This window comes from Sphaeroforma arctica (genome assembly GCF_001186125.1).
Source record: "Sphaeroforma arctica JP610 unplaced genomic scaffold supercont1.344, whole genome shotgun sequence".
Lineage (NCBI taxonomy): Eukaryota > Ichthyosporea > Ichthyophonida > Sphaeroforma > Sphaeroforma arctica.
In genome coordinates, this window is record NW_014040214.1 from 33493 (window position 1) to 42219 (window position 8727).

An 8727-nucleotide genomic window follows, 5' to 3' on the forward strand; every position below is an offset into this window, starting at 1 on the left:
TGCAACGGATATTCAAACGATATCGTGCAACGCAGTGTAGTCCAAGGCGGCAAATTTCTGTTTTGATCACACTAGGGCAGGTCACACGCATATGGTTGCAGATCCATTCCAGCGAGAATCAAAGATATAGTACCTTATATGTATATGTATAAAGTGAAGATGATGGTGCAAATGATGATAGATGTGCGTAGAAGGAACACTGACAACCAATTCTGAAAGCTCGTGTAAATAAATCTGTCTTTAAAAAAATATAGATGCAAGCAAAAATCATACCCGAGTCTTCATCTACTCTTCTCCATTCACTCGCACATTCGATGTATAATTGATGTTTTGTCCTGCATATCACAAAATGAACAAAGCGCACTGCATACAGCATAATTCGCACACCACACAAACAGCTCGCACACTACCACAACACTGGCACGCATAAAATATCGTATCAGTTTTAAACACAAAAACGGCACATGCTAATATACTAAACTTAAAGAAAATAAAACATAACATCGTCCACTTGCCCATACCAAAGGCAGAGGAAAACTGCCACAGATACCGTAAGCTTCCAGCATGGTGATGATCTACGCATCGATATTTGGTGTCTTCCACTTGTTCTGTTTGCACGGTGCTCGAGTCTGAATATAATTTTAGCCTACTGCTGTGCTTTATAATATTTAGGGCATAGGTAATAGGTATTGTATATGTTTTTAGAGCGAATTCGATAGATCATAGTCTTCAACTCTTTATAGAACGTGTTCTATTGATATATTCACTCTATTGTCCTGCTGCCGTTCGGCGTTCTGCTGTCCTTTTATTCCTTCGCACTCCCGTCAGTGATAGACTGACAGTCCAATACTCCCGTCACTCGGTGTCCAGTGAGACTGTAAGAGTCTGTGACGCCGTTGCGTCACTCTCAGACTCAGGGTCTCAGCCAAGCCAGCCAGGCAGCCACTGTCGCCACAGCAAGAAGAGAGTATAAACTTGAAAGAGGTTTCGATCAGCCCATGTACGATTTAATTGGCTTATGTTTTACAAAAATTTGTTGAGGTTTATTCAACACCCAATGAAAACCAATCTGATCTATTTGTCTTGATAATAATAAAAGTCTCAATTTGGTATGGAACTCTGTAAAGAATCGATTGGTGCCTATCTATTTTTTTTAAATACAAAAAACCAAGTATTTTTACGTAGTCATAGTGTAATACAGTATTTACATCGAGGATTTCTCGATTTGACATATCGTCAAAGTATGGCCGTAAATAGCCCGCAAGCTGAAAGGCGAAAGCTCGTAGGCCGTAGGCCGTAGGAGTTGCACCTAAAAATAGGCTCGCGTCGTAGCTGTAGCCTGTAGGCCGTCTGTGGCCCCAGTGTGGGGCCGCCTGTGGCCTCACTGGCCATTGTAGAAGTAGCCTTAAACTCTCGAGTCCTCGACTCCTTGAGCCCTCGACTAGAGTCGACTGACGACTCTCGCATAAGAATCGGAATTCAGGATTCTTCGCGTATGTTTAAAAAAAAAATGAAAAACAGTAAAGAAGTCAGAAGTCAGAGGAACTATTTTCTGCGCCCAGCTCTGAGCCACTGTCCCACTGACCACTAACCAGTGACCAAATGACAACTATTTACTGACCACTGACCCCAGGGCCCAGGGCCCAGGGCCCATGGCCCCATGCCCTTGTCCCTGGTTCCAGTGTGGTATTTAAGTGAGAGTCAGTGACCACTTTGCAGCACTTCTTGGCACTTTATACTTTATAGTTTATAGTCACTGACTAGTCCTAAAAACCCTAAACCCCTAAATATTGTATTGATTCAAGAAATTCATCCAAAAAAAGGGTTCCCGAGAACAAAAAAGTCTTCGAAATTCAACGTTCGGAATCGGAAAGTATTTACGACATTCAAAAATCTAAATATCTCTTAAGGGAACTCTTTATTTTCGGGCTATAAACGTAGCTTGGAATGTTGCAGCAAATTTCAGAAGAGTTCATTCTGACTATTTCATTGGCCAATTATTCAGCTTTGTTATCCATTCGGCCGAATGAGTCATCTCTCGCGAAAATCTTCAAATTGTATGTAAATGAATTACACCTAAAATGGCTGAATAGTCCAAAATTTCAAACGATTCACAGTTCCAAGCCAGAAAGAACCAAAACCGAAATTTGTCCATTATGTATTCCGGAATCCGGAGTTTTATTTTCATATATAGCTTTTTATAAAAATTATAAAAACTGGGCCTTGCTTGAGTGTTGTCTCTTAGTCAGTATTTTTTTAACTAAATATTTGCCTCTTTTTTTACAACAAAACAAAATCAGCTATAAATGTTTCTATTTTGTTTTGAAATCAAAGAAGCTATTTTGTTATTTGGGGTTTTGTTTTTGTTTTTTTAACCAAAACAAAAGACATTTTTGTATAGAAGTTTTTGTCTATATATTTTTGTTTTTTATTTTTTTTAAACAAACCAAGACTATAAAAAGAACCACTACATAAAATCAACCATTTTAAAAAATAAGATAAAGCGAGCCACTGATTTTCGACTTTCCACTCTACTCTCTGAGTATCAGAGTCTAGACCCGGTGAGAAAGTAAAATAAACAATTGCAGAGAATGTATGTAGAAAAGATAGATTTGGGTTTTATGGGGTTTTTTTAAAGAAAATACTTTCTTTTCGTTCGATGTATTTGTCTCCATTCATTTTTTTAAAAACAAATAAAATATAATACTTTTTTACAAAACAATATTTAGCTATATATTTTTTTTTAATTTGTTTTAAAAAAAACAATACATAAGTACTTCAGTAAAAGAGAACTTTGTATTTTAGAAAACTTAAATTATAAAAACAGCTTTCTTGTATCATTATTTAAATCTAAGCAGATGCACGCACTATTTTGCACAGGACATGTAGACACGTGTACTGTACTAAATAATAATTAATTAATTTTATCCGAAAAAAAGTGTTCGTGCGTTACTGAGCTCTAATACCGTGTCGTTTGCACTGTTTCCGAAAGCAGAGCGCACGTAGAATAAGAACACAGCGATGTATCAAGAGAAGCATTTGAAATGCACGTATTTTTTAAGGTAAAATAGTGATAATTTCAGTAGATAGTATATTGAAGCAGTAACGCGAATCGATCAGATCGCAAGGCAGCCTCTAGGTCTATAGGAGTGATAGACCGCCGGTTGTAATTGAAATAAAGATGTAACTACGACTTGGGTGTCGCGACCTACGCATGAAAAGATTGTTTATTTCACTACTTGAGAGCTAAAAACTTTAGCTGACGCATCTGTATTCCTGATTCACAGACCGATACGAATTAGAACTAGTGCCCAGTATCTTAAGGTACAAGAAGTCAAAGCATACATGTAGCGTTGGCGCCGCAACTTTAGAGAAGACAATCATGTCCACCTTCGGACAGCATCAACCTACTTTACAACATGAGAAGCAGAAACAATTGAACAAAGCTCAGAATGCATGTAAAGAATAGTTTGACAGCCAGTGTTACATGCAGCAATGTGACAGAGTGCGTTGGCCAAAAGAAAAACTAAAGCTGTGATGTTTTTATCACACTCGAGTCGCATCGGAATTTTGCCTGACTAATAGATGGGAGTACATAGTGTCACAGTTGAGGCAGACGCTCTGCTTGTTTACCTTGCAAATGTTTATAGAGAAAAGTCCGTTGCTATTAGTGATTCAGATTTAGCAGTCGACAAAAACGTGAATGTGAGCTTTGAATCAATTAAAGAAACAGAAAATACAATCCAACAAGCTTTAGAGCCTGTATAATTACTAGACAAGAATTAAAAGCTTTCTTGTCTCAAGTAGGGTTGTATCAGCATTCATTGATGGCACGCTTTTTGTATGTGAAAGGGCTGAAATTATACCAAGCAATTGAGACAGAAAGGTCAGTCTCCAAGTGGTATTGGGGTAGATGTTCATAGTGTGGTCAAAATCGAGTTACGCTTAGTAAAACAAACCAGGCTTAGAGCATTTACTGGTAAGAGTTTCTATCGTTTCATTAAGACACATGATGATACACAATGGTCTTCTGCACACCTCGATTACTGCGTACGCAACAAACTGCTTTCTCCTCCGCCTCAAGATCTACTTCTAGTTGATGTTTGCTTGCTCTGTGGATCTTCTTGTATGAAGTTCACTCAGTGTTCTCAATATCTTGTATCAAGGCCGCTACTTTTGTTTCTGCATTTACACGTGTCATGTTCTGATCCTTTAGTAAATATAACATTTCAAGCTTTTCCACGAGTTTTTCTAGTTTACTTTTGTGTTCTATTACAGCCTTTACTTCGGCATCGTTTGTCAGCATGAACAGTCATTTATTCGACCTCTTCAATCTCCCTCGATGGATGTGAGCATCACACAAATTGGTCTACACAGATCCCGACAGAAAGACAAGGCTTCTGGCTTCTATGGCGCTATTGAACTTTATTCTAGAGTACGAATGAATATTACAGTCTATGTTGCTGACGAAGCCACTACACTTAGTACGCGCACAAGAACAGGACTTGGAGGACAAAGCTGTGTTGGAATACATGAAGTTGAAGCCTGCGGTACCACTTGATATACAAGTTTGTGTTTTTGAACTCAACGTAGAATTTATAGAGATGCGACAGTATGAGAATCTGTTGTAGATCTACAGCAATCATGGTGTGCTTAATCTTATGCGTCAAGCTGCGGAAAGATAACGTATAGTAGCTGAACGATACGACTAAAGCATACAAGATCTCTTCTCAAGTACGATTATCTCAGCTAGGAAAAGTCATTATAGTCTGAGAGAACCGAACTAAGTCTTTATTTGTGTGTTCTAATTCACTAAACTCGGTTTTCTACTTGAATGTTTCTCGCACACGCGGAGTCCCGGTATAGCTTACCGATTCTACCGCTAATACTTCTGATGACTATAATATCAGGGATATTTAAATTCTAATTTCAAAACTCAGCACTTGCTTGATGATTCTGTAGTTTTAGATTTTGGATTGGCTTTTTGATAATCTGGTTTCTAGATGCTACGTGGTGAGCAAAATACCATGATACCCTTTGTATGCATCCACATTGGCGAGATTACTCATCTGAGTAGACGCCGCGTGAGTATTCACAGAGAAGAAGAACATCGTCGGAAACATGTATCGTAACCGCAACAAATTTCGGGGTGTTCGCGTTCACGATCATACTTGGGTGCTGATGCGAACACAGGAGATGATAACCCGCATGCGCTGTCCACCAACATCGAATTCTTGTGTTGTGTCATGTGAGCGGAACCTTTCTCTGGGTCCATGACATGCAAACCGTTGTCCTAAACATCAGAGAGACAACCAGTTCATATCAAAACGGGCATCGTACACAGTCTGGTAGGGCTCCTATAAAACATACATCTGTTACGGGCACATCGACGCGTGTGCCACATGGCTCGGATATTAACTTCCACCCCCGCATTAGCTTTTTGGGAGGTGATCAGATTCCTGATCAACCACCATCAGCGACGGGAGAGAATGAAGTAATGTATTATCACAACAACTTGATCGACAAGTCATACGTGCAAAGCCTTTCTGATTGATGGTGTGTCACTCGAGTTAAAAACAAACGCAAGTGACTAAGGCATTGGCGAAACGTTCTGATTTACGGACGCAAGCATTACTTGATGCTTTTCTCGAAGACCCTTAACAAGGCATAGCAAACGAATGCAGCTCCGATGAAGGAACTGCGATGAAGGAACTGTTAGCACTCACCTGTGCAATGGGTCATTTTCATGATCACCTGATCGGCCAACGATTTACCGTAGGTACGGATCATGAGGTACTCACATACATGAACCCTCAGTTGAAATTGAATACTATGCTGCAGCGATGGCACCACATCACAAGACACATGTACCTGGGGAATTGAACAAACTACAAGACATGTGGAGTCGTGTTCATGAGGGAACGGCGGATATTAATTTCCCAGCTGCGTTCTACATGTCGTGTTCGAAACTATATCCGGATTTCTTTAACCAGGTCCAGAATCATTTTGGGCTTAACGATGCCAATGCCTTTGCATCTAACCAAAACGCTCAACTCCGGCAATACTGGTCGTACGACAAGGACGGGGGGCGGGGGGGGGGGCGGTGTAAATCTGACTTGAGTAAATATAATGCATGAATGAACCCACCATGGCACCTTATACACAAGGTGTTACGTAAAGTATTGGCTGACAAGGCGTATGCAACAATACATCTGCCGCTGAACACAACACGGGCCCCGTGTTTTCCAGCACTTTCTAGTACTCCTATCGATGATGCAGTCGGACCCGCTACTTATCCCCGCAACGCTCATACATTTTCAAAATATGGCACGCTGGCATATGGTAAGTAAGTACCCGTGGGAGCATACTCTTGTTTTACGTATTATACCTCCCTCTGGCTACAAGGTGTATCCATTGTTCGGGTACAATCTAAGTCTAGAGGTTCCTGTATGTGAGGGGGCTAGGGTTTTAACTGGGTACAGCCGGAGATGACTAGACGTACACGACAAATTGCGGAACATGTACCTGAAGTATGTGCGGGAGCTACAGAGATTCATTATCCAGGGCATGAGGAAGCCAATCGTCAAGTACAGTTCCATGAACAGGGACATCCTGCGCCGGCAGTCACTGTGCAACAGATACGAGATTATGGACACAGTTGGGACCAAATGTTTCTGATCACGGAAGAGGTCTAAAACATTACTTCGTACGTGCTTAGGTAATGATACCATGAAGAAGGGATTCCATCTTTTAATGAGGCCATATACAAACAGATCTCATTCGTATGGCGGTCACATCATCTAAAGAGAACAAGTTTGTCCTAAATATATTGGATGTGGCGTCGGGTATTCCATTGTCCGGGCAATAACTGCAAAGGATTACGAGTGGCGACAGAGTTAATATCGGTGTTTTGAGAGCATAATTTTCCTCGAAAGATTGAAGATTCAGCGTAACGAAGCTACCGAATTTCTAAATAATATTGTGAAAGCTATCACGCGGGCACTCGGAATTTACACAAGACATCTCAGCCATACCACCCTCAGACCATGGATGCTGCAGAGTGACGGCACAAGGAAATTTATAGATGTGGTGTTGAATGTCTGGGATTGTGAAAGAAGCGTTGGTCACTAAGCTGTACAAGAACCTCTGGATATCACGGCGTCACAAGTCCAGTGCTAATTTTGGTCGCCACCATGTCCCATCTGCAAACTTATCTGTGACTTACCTGATCATAATGCTACGATGAATAATGCATGGTTAAAGCGGCTGGACGAACTGGAAAGACTATCCTGCCAAACCTGTATAAGAAGACGATCAAGTATACAGATGCCATAGGCGGAGGCCGTCGATCACATGCGCAATTTTGATTTGATTGAGCCTAAGACGAGGGACGTAGTCATGATGTTCGCGCAAGGCGCGCACTACTAATTCCATGAAACTGTTAGTTGGGAGAATCAGAGCTACCATCTACGAGCTCAGGACGGAAGCAAGCCGCCTGAGCTCAAAGACGGACCACTTAATGTTGAGAATATCATGTTATTCTACCGCATTACCGAACCACAGTTGGATGAATCGCTATGGAGAGAAGGGGAATCGACTTTAAGACACATCATATCACACAATGAGGCGACTCAGCAGTCGGAGTACCTTGGAAGGTTCTCACACGTGGGTGACAGCTGATGCCTTCGACGACCAGAACGTGGTGTCAGCGTATCGTACGCGGATTCAGAGTCGGCGACAGTGACGACTGGTACACGGTTAGAGCAGCCTGGGTCGATGGTATGGTTGGCCTGGGTTGTGTTCCTCCTGCATGCACGTGTGGCAAATACACAAACAGGTGTATGATACAATGTCTATTTTGTAGGGATACTTTAATTAAGTACTTATACATAGACTAAGCATTAATAGAAAGATATATGACATTCACATTAAAGGATTAGCTTGTACACTAGCTGACACACATACATGAAACGCTTCATATACTAAAATGGTTTGGAAGTGGCGAATATATTTTTATTATATAATGCTACGTTGCACCATAAAGAAAATCATTAACAAACACACAACACGAAGCAAAGCTAGAACTACAGCATATTGCTACGCTGCATCGTACAGGAAATCGATATAGAAACTAGCACGCCACGCGGCGCTACACACGAGTGTTGGTCATGGGTGGCAAGTATATATGTGCTTATAGTGCAGGCGAGCACCCTTTACACTCTAACTCAACGGAGAGCAACCTTGAGGACACCACGCACTGAACTTTGAGTGAGCACTTAAGAATCCGTGAGCAGCGACAGCTTCAAGCGTGTTACATGGTACTCAGTCGATAGATTCGTCCTGAGAGGTGTTGAGTTGGTATAGCACTTTTACATAGAAGACGGAACTTGTATAGGCGCTGTGACGGAGTCACGAGAAGCGTGTCCAACTCGAGAATGCTCATGAGTCCACCAAGCCACACTCCCTTCATATATATCACTTCAAGAATTGTGAACAGTTATTTAAGAAAAAATACATCAGTACATCAAGTATAGAAAAGATAGTCAGGTACAGTGTGTAGTTGTAAACAGGATTGTCACGTCGAACCTATGATATTGGGGGTAAAGAAGATATTCGAGCGATATTAGAACGGTTGCCTTGTACACTGGTAAACAACACGCACACTAGGCAGATAGAAAGTGAATAGGTATAGACACGTATATGTCTTAGTCAGATATATTATTTTAT